The following is a 15,719-nucleotide window of genomic DNA, read 5'->3' on the forward strand; positions in this document are numbered from 1 at the left end:
GTTTATTTATATGGAAATATTAGGAAATAAAATTTTTTACGATAGAACGTGCAATTATCAGGATGGAAAGTGCCAGAGAATTAATTGTGAAAGGTAAAGTGGAAGATGATAGTCATCGGTTACGCCAGTATTGTCAAGTCTCCGTTTACTGATTAGCTTGTTTTCATCCCATTACGTTGGTTATTTTCCACTACATTAACTGAATTGCGAATATTTTATTAACATATTTACACTCAGATATTTTTGTTCATCATCTCATATTCACAAAACTTGTATGATTCTAACTGCTTCTTGCTAGTTTTCCTTCGTATAACTTTAATAATAAAAATGGAAAAGAAAGAATTGGCATAAAACGAACAAAGAATAAATATATAAAAGTCAAAATTAGTAGAAAATATTAATAAACGCTTTTTGTTACTTCTAGAATATCCATATAACGCTAATAAAATATACAGTTCTATCGCATTTTTTCATTAATTTATATATCATACTTCTACGTTTTTTTTATTTTTATGTGTTAATTACATTCTGTCGGTTTTCTTTTTCGTTTCTTCCCAGTATTTTATCATTCATATATTCTCTGTAATACATTCATGATATGAAAGGTATCACATCTTCCGTTGTCTAGAAAAACTTTTCCAATAAGATATACGTTGCGGAAGTTATTCGGGCGACAGAAAAAGCAATCGTGAAGTTTAATTGGAAACCTTTCGTCTAATTTGTTACATGCCAGTTAGTTCTGTGTACCTGTTATTCGTATATTAGACCTTCACATTTTGTAAAATATTAAAAGTATCCATTATATAACATACGCCTCCTATAAAAATTTACAATACAGAAGAAACCCTTTAAAGAAATAATTATCCTATCATATTTATAAATGGATCCTATCGTATTTTAATTTTATACAGCTATATTTCATTTCTTTCTTCCTTTTCTATCGAAGAAAAATATTGTCCTTTCAGAAGCCACATAATTATAAGACTTAATTGTTTTCCAATGCACAGCTCTGGAAATAAATGATCTCCTCAAGCTGTAATTTATCATCTCGATTCAAACTTTACTCCTATAATTGTTTATCTGAAACCAATATAAAATATCAATTAAAAATTGTTCTCTAGATTTATTACAGAAAGTCAATTTAAAGTTTATTACAGAATCTAGAAAAATTATAAAAATTTCGAAAATTATTCACCCAAATAAATTTGTCAATCAATCACTAATTATTAATTATATAGATAATTGTAATTCATAAATTCATAATCCTATGAAATTTGGTCATTGTTGGAAAAACAAGAATATACATCCATTCGTTATCGCTACAGATAATAAAATAAATATAATAAAAAGTGTCTGAAATATCTTCAATCCAGGTACATACGTATGTATTTACGATTGCTCTATGGATACGTATAATGTACATACTTACATAGTACACTTGTTAATCTGTTGGTAATGTAGGAAGCTCCCATGCTGCCATCTATAATCGAATTCGGTGGTCGTTTTCATTCCTGCTATTGTTTCTTTCGTCGATACAATTGTATTAACCGAGTAGGTAGTAAAAGAAGAGCACAGTTTCATAGACGAGGTATGTACTTGCAAACAATTTCCTGACTTGGAAACTCGTTTATCTAGTTTTATTTGTGCAATCGTTTCTCAGAAATTTATCATCATAGCCATAGCAGAAAATACTGATGATCCTTCCGAGTTACAATTCATCGATGCAATCATTGGCTGTACTTCGTCTGTGCTGTAATTATTCGCTCGATTATGTACATACATACGTTATATATGGCGGCAATTACAGAAATGCGTTGTATGCATAGACGATAAGGCAGAACATTCGTGTGATCCGGGCAAACGTGTTTTGTTCTGGTCGACGACACAATTCTCCGACGAAGGAATTACATCAATGGAAAAACAAACTAAACAATGAGAAATCTCGTTGTTTTCCTTTCCGAAGATCCATCGAAACATTTCTTAAATTAAATTTACTATCAAATTTTTACGCACGCAAATGTTACATTAACAATTCTGTTTCTTTTGAAAAACATATGTGTTTAGGTTACATTCACAGCTTTTTCTTGAAAAAAAAAAAAAAAAAAAAAAAAAAAAAAAATAAAAAAAAAAAAAAAAAAAAAAAAAAAAAAAAAAAAAAACAGAGATAGCAACAAGAATACAAAAGTCTAGTAAAATGATATATTTAAATAGGAAATTCTCTGATTTTCTCCGAATTTCTTCTAAAGGTGTATAATTCTCTTATTTGTCGACTATATCATTAACTCCTTACATCGCAATGTACAAAAAGGAGAACTGTTACCATCAGAAAACGAAAACTACAGAAACTTAAATCAAGCTAAGATACATAGAGAATAGATACTTTGAGCCTAAAAAAATTTCATGATTTCATCGAGTTAACGATGACCTTTGCATTCCTTCAGCAGCCAGTAATTAACGCGAGACAAACGGATAGTAAGAAAATATCCGCTCGTGACTGTAGAAAAAAATGAAATGGAAAAAAAAGAAGAAAAAGGAGAAAAAGATTAAAAGACAAGAACTAAATTCGTTTGCGTATGCGTCCATTGTTCTCCTTGAGAAAGTCAATTAGTCAATTGGACGGCGTGTGGGGACGTTCGACGAAACGGAACGATATACATATTCCGCGTGAAACACAAGATGCTCTCGAATCGTTCATGGGGTCATTTAATCCTTTTTAACCGACAGGAATCAGCGGGTCTTTAAGCAAATTGAGCTCTCCGCCCAGTGTTACCGAGAACTCCCTCGCGAATTGCCCGGCCCAATTGAAGATAAACAATGCGGAGTCGCGATATTTCCGGCAATTGTTGAAACGTCGATCGCACGATATTCAAAACTGTTACGACTAATTGAGGAGCAACGTCGAGGGAATCTTGCGACATGGCGCTCTTGCAAATCATGTTTGATTACAGAGCGTAGATTATTTCTTTATAGTGTTTTTGATTGCCTTCCGAATTTTTTTCTTTTCTTCTATTTGTAATTGTATTTATAATATTTGTGTAGTCTCTTTCTTCTTTTTTGTTAAGCTTATCTTTTTTTTAATCCAACTATATATGCATTTATAATATTTAATATAATATACAGATAAACATATAGATAATATAGATAAAAGAAGCATATAATTAGAAAAGATAAAGAATATATCGATTCTTCGCATTAGTAGTATCTTGACTTTTTAGATTACAGTTTGTTTTTTAAAAATTGTATCTAATATCTGTGAATCAGTGTAGGTGTTTCACTGGGCGATTATAATTTATAATTTCTATACGTAGTAGCAAATAAAATTGATTCCTTTGGTAATTTACTTTAATTCTTGAAATTAACTATATTCTTTGGTATAGCTTGATTCAGTCCTATTTCATATTTTTGGTTCACTATTGTTCGATATCTTTTTTCCAAAATTTTTGTCTACCATTCTTCAGCCTTAATATCGTTTAATGTTCCCTTTCTGTAAATATTTCTTATTGTTTATCATTAATTAATTAAGTTAGCATTGCTTAATGTTTTCTCCTTTTTAATATTTTTCCACCTTCGTCAGTTTAAATAACGTGTGACATTTCTTTTCAGTATTTTTTATTATTCGTTAGATTCAAAATTGTTTGATATTTTTTTTTTGTAGTATTTTTTAATATCCATCAGGTTTGGTATTAAATATATAATACTTTCTCTGCTTTATTGTTTATTAAGTTCGGTATTATATTGATATACCTTGAAAGAATATTTAATGAAAATGTTTGATTGTTAAAATGTGAAATGTTTAAAACAATAGTTATGTAATATTGATTACTGTCCTTAGTAATTGAAAACATCCGGAGGACACAAGAAGCTTGTATATTGCACGTAGATTCTTTGGAATTTTAATAATCCTAACAATTTTCTTTCGTAGTAATTTTCATATTACTCTACAAAATTATTACGACTACAGCAACTAAATTTGCAATGCAAATGCACTTGAAAATAAGTTTTAAGTCGAATAGTAATATCTAGCAAATTTTCTTGACATTAACAAGCCTTCCATCACGATTTCAACTAACGCACGCATTAAATAATTATACAATGTAAATGTTGTATCAGCAAGCAGCATACTATTTGATACTGAAAAATAATGTAATTTCGAAGCAGATAAATAGTAACTCATAAAACAAAAGCGCTGATATTCAGAATTATGATTTTCTTTCATTTGAATAGCAAAAAAATATGCGACAAGCACTCTGATCCGTTTAACAGCAACTGTTACCATTGATACAAATCGTTATTGAAATTCTGGCAATCGTTGAAACGCCCACGGCAAATGTTTTGGTGTTGTGCTTTCGAATGGAGGAGTCTAAATAAAATTGGGAAAAAAAAGATAAAAATTTCTATCGAGATATTTTTCCATCAATTGCGAAGCTGTCGCTGGCAGAATAACATTTAATCGAGTGGCAACGGCATGCTAGCGAGGTTTGATAGATGATGAAATTTCTGTCGAGATTTTTAATCATTTTATTGCATAAATAATCGAAAATTCTTTCGTATTTATCGAAGTGTGCAAACAATATTTGACAATATATTTTAAATAGCCGTTCCCTTTAAGTATTTTTTGGTGTAACGACGGTAACGTATTATTTAATGCATTATTCATGGTGGGAATCATCTTTTATGTTAGACTGACAATGAGTTGTTTTAATTACCATCCATTACGATCGCTATGACGTTTTCTAAATGGAAAATATTTTAAAAACCAAGATAAAGAAAATAGACGTAATATGAGGAAAACGATTGAAAACTACACTGAGCCACGAAATTGCTCGCATAGTCGAGAATACAATAAATATCTATTAAATAATAACAAGATTACGAAAGACTTTTTAATATTTTTTATTCACAAGTATATAATTAAGACTTACTAAGGTAAGAAGAACTCGTAAAAGAACTGGAAATATGCCGCAATTGTGGACAACGGAGTAGTATATTTTTTACACGGTGTACACGTCTAAAAATAAAAAAATATCTTATCAAATACCAATTTTACCAGATACGTCAACTTTTATAAAATATACCGATACTTTTACAACACTTAAGTTAGCAAAAGGTTATAATTTGTTTTCTCTCGATCGCGATACATGATTTTTCAAATACATTTTCTAATTTTGCTACGTCAGAATCTCTATTATATATTCATAAATAAAACAAAATTTTAAAAGCCCTTTGACATCTCATTACCTCGTGCATTTTTAATACATTTTTTTACTGTATTTAAGCGACTCTCTGTATATTATAAATAAAAAAATAGCATATTTCTAAGCGGAAAGATCGAATAAATTAACTAAGAAAAACGAAGCACTTTGCGAACTAAAGAGAAAATTAAAATTTCAAAAACAGAAAAAACGACACAGCTTTGCGACTGATCTAGGAATACAAGGATCGAGAGACATAATTTTTCATTTGGTTGTAATGCAAGAAAGTCGATAGATCGATGATATACGCTGTACATTCGTCGAGATAGTAGAACTGATAAAAAATAAATTATGCCGATGCAAATGTTTGCAAAGTCAAACACAAGTAGGCACAATTATATAGGGCGATACATTTGCCGGGAGCCATTACAGTGCACCTGCACTCGCAGCTTCCGAAATCGATTTGCTCCGAAACAATGCCGCCTCCGAGGAAGAAATTTTGTTTCACTCGTGCACGGAATCCCACGACTATATTTATATGCGCAATAAATAATAGTTACCGTTGCACACCGATATATAAGAAGCCGATACTTGATGGAACTTATTTCTCGATGGAGAAAAATGTTTCATTGAACGTAGCTACTAATCATTTTCGAATCTTCTGTGACAACTTAGAATTACGTCGGAAATATTCCAGAAATATCGAACAATGAATAAAAATTTGACAGCGAATTTAAGAAATTCGATTTAATAATTTAAGAATGTATTCGTCGTGTTATTAATTAACACTAGAACTACCGATAGTTAACACGACGCCATTTCTACCAAAACCAATGAAAATGACTGGTTTTTAAAAAATACCTAATAATAGAATATTTCTCTGTTTATTAATTTATTACTTTCTTACAGAAGCAATTCCATGTTATGTAATACATTTTTGGTATTATTAATCCATTTGGGATCATGATTCCTAAACGAGGGTTGACATATTTATAAAATTGTAAAACCAGTCATTTGGACTGGTGTGGTATTTCTAGTGTTAGCATCTAGCGATCTAGCGATCGATCGGGAATTTTCCTGATAACTGATATCACCATATTGAATGATAGTAAAAATTTTGAAAACGTGTGGGAAGTTGTACAAAACGAGGAAACTGGTTAATTGGAGTTCGATAAATAGGTTGCAGGACCCTTTTACACTTTGATAAGTACCAGTAATTTTTGACTGGTATTGGTATAAGTAGCCTTGATACAAAATTATTTCGAGTTTGAATACATAGAAAACAAAATAAAATTCACTACATTATTCTTTTAGTTATCGTTGCGGAGGTCATTACATCATTGCGGAAAAAAATATAACATGAAGTAGGAATTTGAAAATAAAATTGTAAAACCAGTCAATTTGACTGGTATGGTAGTTCTAGTGTTCAAATCAAATGTACAATTGTTACCATTTTTACGATCACTTACATCCTTTATCTCGACGAAATAGGTTAACTGGTTAACTTTGAAGCTAAACGAAATCGGAAAACTTCATCGATCATACATTCCCAAACTTTGTCGAACGATAAAATTTCATGAATAAGGATTGCACGTATATTTCCACGTTACACGTTTGTACGAATAGCGGCGTATCGATCACGAATGAAGACATTCATCGGTTAATCAGTTGCAATGTAAATTGCCACGAATCGTTCGTCGATAGTTTCTGTTAATCGCTCCATTCCGTTATCATCGTAATCGGAAATATGTCATTGGCAGCGCGATGTGCGATCAATTTGTTATTTAGTAAACGTCGTTAGCTCCACTTTACGCGTATCAATTCCGTCCTATCGCGCCATGAAAATTAATCATTGTCACGCCACGTACACGTAGCTTTCGTTACATCGTTACGAATTTCTTCGATCAGTTTCCATTATTTCTATAAATACTAATCGGTGTATATCTATCGACTATGTTGTAAAGCATCGAGTAAAGAAGAAAGAATGCTTAATACACGGTAATGAAGAAAAACGAAAAAGTATAAAAGAAAGAAAGAAAATAACACGAAGTATGTGCATAGGCAAGCAATTTCTCGCTGGTGTTAAATAAAACTCTTAGCTTGGAATGGAAGATTTTCCATGTCAGGATTTACAGCTACGCGAAATCCAGCTCGCTCTCTTAATTTTTCCCAACGGAAGGATTTTCAAATCCTTATTAAATGTATTCTGAGTTATGATAAATGACAAAATAGAAATTATTCCAGCAACAGACCAGCAAAAAAAGATTTAGTATCTCGGCATTTTTATAGGTCCCAAAGTACTTACATAGAAGTTACGCGTCGTTGTTATTAACTGAATTACAATAAAACCAGGTAAGTTTATCGTGAGGCAAAAAGATATTGTCGAACAAACTTATTTACTTATCTCGTTTATTTACGTTCCAGTAACAATATTCGAGTGTTTACTAGCGACAATCATCGCAGAAATTAATCTGCATATTTTTTATATCTTTCATATTAAGTGGATTTTATAAATATTTGTATATTTACATTTTCCATAACTGCAGAATTCTCCGCAGTTCATCCGTAATAAAATTTAGGCTACTCGGAATATAAATTTAATATACCTGGAATGAAATACTTGCAACCGTAAACAAAAATATAGTATTTAATTATCCATTTATCTCTTACCAAAATTTTAAAAAATCCTATCAATTTACTCGTTGAACATTTTTCGATCAATATTGGATTACGATCAGTAGGTGGCATGAGATATTGTTCACGTTTAGCGTTAATTGACTTGGAAATCCCGGTTATGTCCCGTTACTGCTCGATAATAATTACCCTTAAAATAACTTGCATTCACGATATTAACCGAAGCTATTAGCCTCGAACACGAGGATGGAGAAACATTTTTAGAGGTTTTATCGTTTCTGAGTTTTCTGTGCATCGCTGAAAAATCATTTGAGAATTGAAAACACGAAGATTGAAGTCATGGAGTAAATTTGAAGAAGTTAGAAAGTTTCTGCCGCGATAAAAGAGCGCGGGCGATCTTCTAATAAATTGCTGGGAAAATATGCTGGCTATCCGTACTGATTCATGGTAAAATTCTATGGTGATCATTAATTGTACTATTTTCATAGAAAATTTTCGTGGAAACCGGGGCATTATTTAATAAGATCGCTTGTAATATTAATTCTACGTTTAAGATTATTTTTGCACTGTACACTAATTTTTTACTAAATGAACGTTTACAGAAAATAAGTTATACCTTCTATATACGTATTCAGATTTGCCGCAAATTTTCTCAATATGATCACCATCAAGTCGCCTCTCGTTCTGTGATATATTAGTATTTTGGCAAGATTGGAAATTGGAAATATTTTCATTGAAATTTGAGATTGTTTATCTTCGGTTAATTGAACGATCGATCACTTCTCATCTTAATTGAAGCTCAGATTATAGAACGAACAGAATGTTGTCTATGACCTTTTAATATTTAACGTAGACGTTTCAAAAAACACGACTCGAACTATCTCCAAGAATCGTTAGATCGCAGAACGTAAATAAACGTAGGAATATTAGCGTGACCTGAAAATGTAACAATTTTTGTTAAGCATCCATCGTACAATCGAACTTTATCGTGAGAAAGAAATTATTTATTTCTTTTCAAACCACGGTAAACGATCGTATTCGCGTACAACAAGCAACGCGATATTTAAATCATCCGCTCTGATACAAAGCGATAGAAAGCAGGTGAATAACTGTATAAAGAAATGAAAAAACACAACGTCAAAAGTAAGAGTGTGCAGTGGGTCACACAGGTGAGGTCGCGCTTCTTGCCGGAACGTGTCAAGAAGCCCGCCAGGGAAACTCGTCGCCGTCTCCCCGCCCCCAGCCCCTTAACCTTCCCCTCCTTCTGTTTCTCACTCACGAGCCAGCAGGCGCAATTCGAATCGCGTCCTGCTCTGGCAGCCTCTACCGGAGAAACTGTTCAGCCGTGCAGTTAGTCAGTCTGAGTCAGTCAGCACAGGCCACACAGAGTCAGTGGCAGTAGTCACTCCCGGTCCCCGGATGATCAGCTGGTGGTGGTGGCGGCGGCCGATCGTCGACGAGCACCAGGCAGCGGCACGTGTGCTGCGTCTCCATTCGAACCGCGCTGCCTGACGAGCTACAACCATCAGCCTGTTTGCTCGCGAGACGCGTCTCGTCTCCATCTCTTTCATTCTTTCTCAGTTTTACAAACGTACATCTACAAACAGAATACTATTATATCGTCGCTCATACTACAAGAACAACAGAATTTCTCAATTAACAAGTAACAAATAGCAAATTATTCGAGTTGCAAGTATATAATTCGTTCGTTTCATGGGTTCGTTGTTTTATCAGTGAATCTGTTTCTTCGATTTCTTCTTCTTCTTCTTCTTCTCCTCCTTCTTCTTCTTCTTCTTATCGTTGGGATCACCCGGGTCATCACAGGCGGCCTTCTACTTTTTCCATTGTGTCGACGATTTAAAGGAAATTGGAAGGGACTGATTTGTGATCCACGTGGATTGAGATCGGGATTTTTGGTGAACGTTTGCGAGTTTGGGATTTGAGTTCGTGATCGTGCGGAAGTTGCGAAGTGAGAAGTTTCGACTCGGCAACGCCGGAGATCGTTGAAACGCGTGTGAAGACGAATGTCAGGGATGGAACTGTGCTGAGGGAGCCTTTTGTTTTGAGCAGTGTGCAACGTATTTGGATGAGAGCCGAGTAGGACCACCGTCGACGTGGTGTTACAGTGAAGCGACCTTCCGTGTCGTCGACGATCAACAGAGTAAGTCGAAGACTTTGGTTTTTGTTTTCAAATACACTCAATTTGGATAGGTTTCTGGTTTCTGTGTGGTGAAGCATACAGCCGCGAAAATATTCGAATGCTTACGTTTGCCATTTTCGACGAGTGAAATATTTTATGTTACGTATGTTGAAGCGAAGTGTTTCAAATAATATTGTATTTACAGCGAAAAGATTTAGGTTGATAGAGAATCGCGAGTGTGACGCGTTTGTTTTTCTTTTTTGTGTTTCGTAGTGTTTGGATTGTAGGTGATTTTGGAGTGACATATGATATGGCTCATGCGTGAGTAAAGTGTATGTTTCACGAAGAATAGGTTTTTGTTGCGTTCCTACAAACTTTTTGTGCAACAACGGTTTTTTGTCGCTTTTATCTACCATTTCTCGTTCAGTACTCGTCGAACGCGTGTTTCGATTATGTTTTGTAATAACGCTTGTCGCGAACTATAATTTACACGAGCAACGTATATCTATAATTTTACGTTTTTACTTGTTAAACGTATTTATCTTTATGCTTTCGTATAACAAAGCTTGCGTAGCATTTCTTTCCAATTATCGCGTTCCGTGCTTTTTGTCTATCTCCGAATATTACAACGAATACTTTGTTTTACGCGTTTCAGATATTTTTGCATATTATGTGCATTCTATGCATTTTTGCATATTACGTGCATTCTGTGCATTTTTGCATACTTAAATTTCCCAGAAATGAATAAACATTTGTAGTCCAGTTATAAAGTAATTTTCCTACATTTATACTGTATTACTGTACACTGTATTTCATTATGTGTGGAAATCGATGTGATACAGAAGAAAAATGATATAACTGTCTCTCAAGTGTTAAGCTGTTCATTCTGGTTTTTGTGTCATTTGTCGTCTGTCAAGCGAATTATCATCCCGGGGAATTTATCAGGAACTTGCCAATAAAAAGAAATTTGTCAATAACGATTTCGGCTTGAATTATTGACAATGAAGATTTATTAAACGGGTGGCGTTAGTTTTTACTTTAGATAGTACATCGCATATCTTTGAATATCGACACTGTTTCTTTGACAGGTTCATCGAACGTGCTACTTAACTGGATATCCTAAATTTCTATCTCTAAGCTTAATTTAAATATACGCGAATTCCTTTCACGAGTAATATACTTTTCAAAATAACGTTATCTTCCCTTCCTCTGTTTGAAATCTAAATTAGGCACGTACTGTTTGTTGTTACTTGTTTATTATTTGAAACGACAAAATAGAAGAATGTCGTAAAAAAATGGGAGTAATTAAAAATTTCAAACTTAGCTTATCTTACCAATCATCCATCCAGAAAAATTAGAGACTTATATCTTGTTCAAAATAATTTTTTATATTCGATTAAACGAAATTGCAAATTTATGATCATCGATTTAAACCAAATTCCCGTTTCTAATTAAACTAACTATCACCAATCCATAATTGTCAGCCTATAACATTATATGTTAAAGTGTTCGCTTATTTCTCGTCATTTGATGTCCACTAAGCGAGTTAGTACTTTAATCCTAGTTCAATATTATGGAACATTGTAGAGCGTTGTAGAACTTCATATTCGGATGAAGTTCGCGTTAAATGATCGGAAAGTTTGCCTTTATTTCGTCCTCGTCGATAATGTACGCGAAAACTCGAATTCCTAGTTCAGTTTCTCCATCATCGACGAACCATTGATTAAACCGTAATCCATACACTTGACGAGAAAAATCTACTGTTCCACTTTTTAACTTTCATTATAAAACGAATGTTCTCATTGACATTTGAAATATCTTTTTTTTTTTACATTAACGTTGGCGTTAAAGTCAAGCTCCTAATTTTTATTTAAAACTTCTGTTCCATCTCGTTAGTTCTTTTTTTACGCTTTAATTTTGTCGTCAATCTCTCTATTTCTCGATGTTATTTCGAATTATTTTAGCTAATGATCTTACCCAATTTATCAATTTTAATTTTATTTGACAGCTCAACATTTTAAATTCAAGATTACGCTCCGAATGACAATCCCTGGTTTACGTTGCAAATTATTTCTGCTTGTCAATTTTTATTCGATACTTTTATATATGCAATATCTTTTTCTATTTGTTCTTATTGAACTATGTCAAGTCAAATGTCTGACGTTTAATTAGAAACTCAGTACGACTACGTTTTCCTATATTGTCACTTAATTCTACTTATCAATTCTGTGTTCAAACTTTCTATTTGCCAATTCTGCGTTCAAACTTTCTTTTTATCAATTCTGTGTTGTATTTTCTACGTTGTCATTCTTGTCGCTGGATAATTTAAACTCATGATCCTATTTTCTATTTCCCAATTAAAACCTCCGTTTTATGTTATTTTCGTCTGTCTTGTGCCAACAATTACCACTTTCCAGTTCATCGAACGTTTTTGCCTGTAAATTTCCAATCGAAGATTCTTCCCCATATTTTTCTACGTTGCCAATTAATTCAATTAGCTAACACTACATCGAACGCCTTTCTATATATCTTCATCGCCATTGTTAAATGACACAGAGTCAAGATTCTGTCGTTCAATTCCAACTATAACTCTTTTATGATATTTTTTACATTGCCACTTATTCTTACGTGTGAACGTCTCAATTTTACATTTAATGCTTCTTCTGACATCTTTAACCAACATAAATTCAGTGTTCTACGCTATATCGTGAATAATTCATTATCTAGCTGAAATCTCGAATTCTAGCTCTTCATCATTGATGATCCAAAGATTAAATTACTCGTGATTCGACCTCAGAATTCCATTATCGATTGATCCTTGTATCCGCACTTTCATCATTTATCATCGTTCATTCATCAAACAAACTGATTCACCTAATTTTTTACTTTTAGTACCTACGATCTATTGGATAACTGAAATTTTCTATTACAATCAGCGTAATAATCGCTAATCAGTGATTATTTATTAATTTTAATCTGAATTTTATTTCAGCTAAATGTTACAAATTTTCCAGTGTATAAGAATCCATTTTATATGTCACAGTTCATACCGTGTTCCGTAATTTTATGACGATTACGCGACAGAATTTTTTCTTCGTTTCTATCGTTTATCTCCTGAACTTGAACTCTAGCATTATTATCAAGTAAATTATCTCGCCTCTTTTCATTACAACCGACTAGTCATTGCTATAATACACAACGTCAATATAGATATATAAATTACAGTGTTAATATCAAATTCAATCCAATTTTTATTAATAATATTGATACTATGTACGTATGCAATATTTCTATCGAATCAATGAACGCTAATCCTACCAGACCCGGTCAGATGACCTGTATCAAAATTTAATTACATATTGTGTAATCGTTATTATTTCCTTTGTTCATCTAACTTTACGTAAATTCTTATATTAACAAAAATCGAGAAATTGCATAATCACACAATATAAGAATTGGCATAAAGTTAGTTGAATAAAAGAAATAACTATGAATGTACAATATTAAATTAAATTTTGAAATTGGTAAGATTAATGTTAAACGTTAAATAACTGCGCAAATATAACAAAATAAAATACGGAAATCGGTAATACTTGCTATTCTAAATATGTCGTTTTAGAATTACCTTTAGAAACTATTCCATTACGCCTTCTCTCCACTTCGTCGGCATCACGAAACATCATAAAATTACTGTCATAACATAACACAACTCACAATATCGATTGCTGGGTCCGCTTTCACCCCAGAATATCTGAAACTCCAATCCCTGTCACATAACCTGGCTACTGGCTAACTATCGCTACACCGAATGAATGTGCATTGCATATACAAGTTGAAGTCGAATAGTCGTCCACGTTGGACCAAGTCAGAATCGCAATTTTAGTTCAGTTCGCCCTCTGCGTTCTGGCTTATCGTCGTCGCTTAATGAATGGGAACGGCGGGGGCAGAAATAGAATCGCGGCTCGTTTCGAGCCTCATAGTACAATGAGCGAACATAACGTCTGCTGTGGCCGTACACACACGCGGCTTTAACTCGGTTTCGTGAACCTACTGAGTTATTATTTTCATCGATAGCCGCCACTTCGATCGAGTGCTATCCGCAGAGCGACCGATCCATTGAGTTTCAAATAATAGAGAATCTTTTCCCGAACGAGGTAATTCGTCGCCACTTTACTTTCGATGGATGTTTACTAACGATGGACTTAACTCTGCTGGTTCTTTCGGTCGGTTTCGACCCAATTACATTTTTCTTCTAACGTTAGAAAATACCTCAAGTTTGAAGGAAGCACGCAGAAATCGTTAATGATACGCGTGGCTTCTCGTTTCAATTTTCAGTTACGAATAGTTGTAGATGCAAGCAATAAAATCGAATTTATAGAACATGCAGCGCTTTTCTGACTCTCGTGACTCTATTAGTAGTTGCAAGAGTATCGATTTGTTGTAACGTTGAAGTACTTGTAAGTAGATTTGCGAAACTTGCAGGTACTTACTCCGAGGTTCGAAAGAAGCTTACAAAGATCGAATACTTTGCGAGAACGACGAACGAATCGTTATATCTCGTGAGTAGTATTCGAACGCTATGAAGTGAACCTTGGTTATTGGATTTGATTCGGATTTATGAGAATATATTGAACTTGATCCCGTCACTAATGTTCGTCTGTCACACGTGATTGCGTTCTCTATTGTGTCTCGAGTGTCTTGTTTCGATCGATTCATGGGAATATCGGTGAAATTGAGCGTGCTGGTAAATGAGAGTTGATATCAGAGTACAAATGGGAGTTGCGAGATTTTCAAATTTTTAAAAGGCTATATTTTTCATTATTCATATCATAGAGTGGAATTAGAAATTGTATTTTTTCCTTTTCTATGTTAGAGGTTCGACGCCACAACTTTCGGAGTAATTAAAATTTTATATATTTGTTAGGAAGTATTTTTGGCACTGGAATAATATTTTTGTAAGATATGTAGATAACAGTTCGTCTTTTTCATTGAATCGCATATTTTATCATAATACTTCAGTTTAGTTTCTTCCGTATGAATTTTGTATTTGTTGTTTCCTTCGTGTTTAATCGCAGAGCTTTCGATATTGCTAATTGTGTTGGACGTGGATGTTCCTCGCATTGAAATTTATGACATGAGAATACGCGGAATAACGTTGAATTGAAATGTTAGAGATCTTATTTCGTATCCTGGTAATTGATACACCTTAACGGGTCGGATAATCTTATCTTTTCGTATTGTAATTTTATTTTTACCTTTTCGACGACCTTTAATCGTAGATATGACAATCTCATTTCTTCACTTTACGATGCACTGAAGGTGGCATGTAGGTATGTTCAGCTTCGTTAGCATGCGACTTAATTTATACCATTCTCCTTTCTAATTACTCGTTGTAACTTGCATTAAATTTTACCTAATAAAAATATATTAAGGAAATGTGATTATAGAATATAAAATATTTCCTATTTGTAATATAATTAATCTATCAAGATGTAAGAAAAAACTATTTTCATGGACACTCCTATGAAAATTATTTTATCATTCAAATCAACGATACGTCGATTGACAGCGGTTGCCACCATTTCATCGATTTTCTTCGATATTCAAACACGTAGACACCTGTCTGTCTACTTTCTAATCGCTCCTACTAGGAAAAAACAGATTCGCGTGATATGATTAATTCGTAGTGTACACTGTGGTCCTGAGTTTGCAGTATTTATAATTAAAGTCAGACAGACTATATAGCTGTAAAT

General features: G+C 33.4%; 1 protein-coding gene across 5 annotated transcripts in view; it reads left to right on the plus strand.

Annotated features, from left to right (window-relative positions):
- LOC122570229 (potassium/sodium hyperpolarization-activated cyclic nucleotide-gated channel 2) overlaps positions 1–15,719 on the plus strand; it is a 221,402-nt gene that overhangs the window by 73,052 nt on the left and 132,631 nt on the right. The window lies entirely within an intron of this gene.

This window comes from Bombus pyrosoma, linkage group LG8 (genome assembly GCF_014825855.1).
Source record: "Bombus pyrosoma isolate SC7728 linkage group LG8, ASM1482585v1, whole genome shotgun sequence".
NCBI lineage: Eukaryota > Metazoa > Arthropoda > Insecta > Hymenoptera > Apidae > Bombus > Bombus pyrosoma.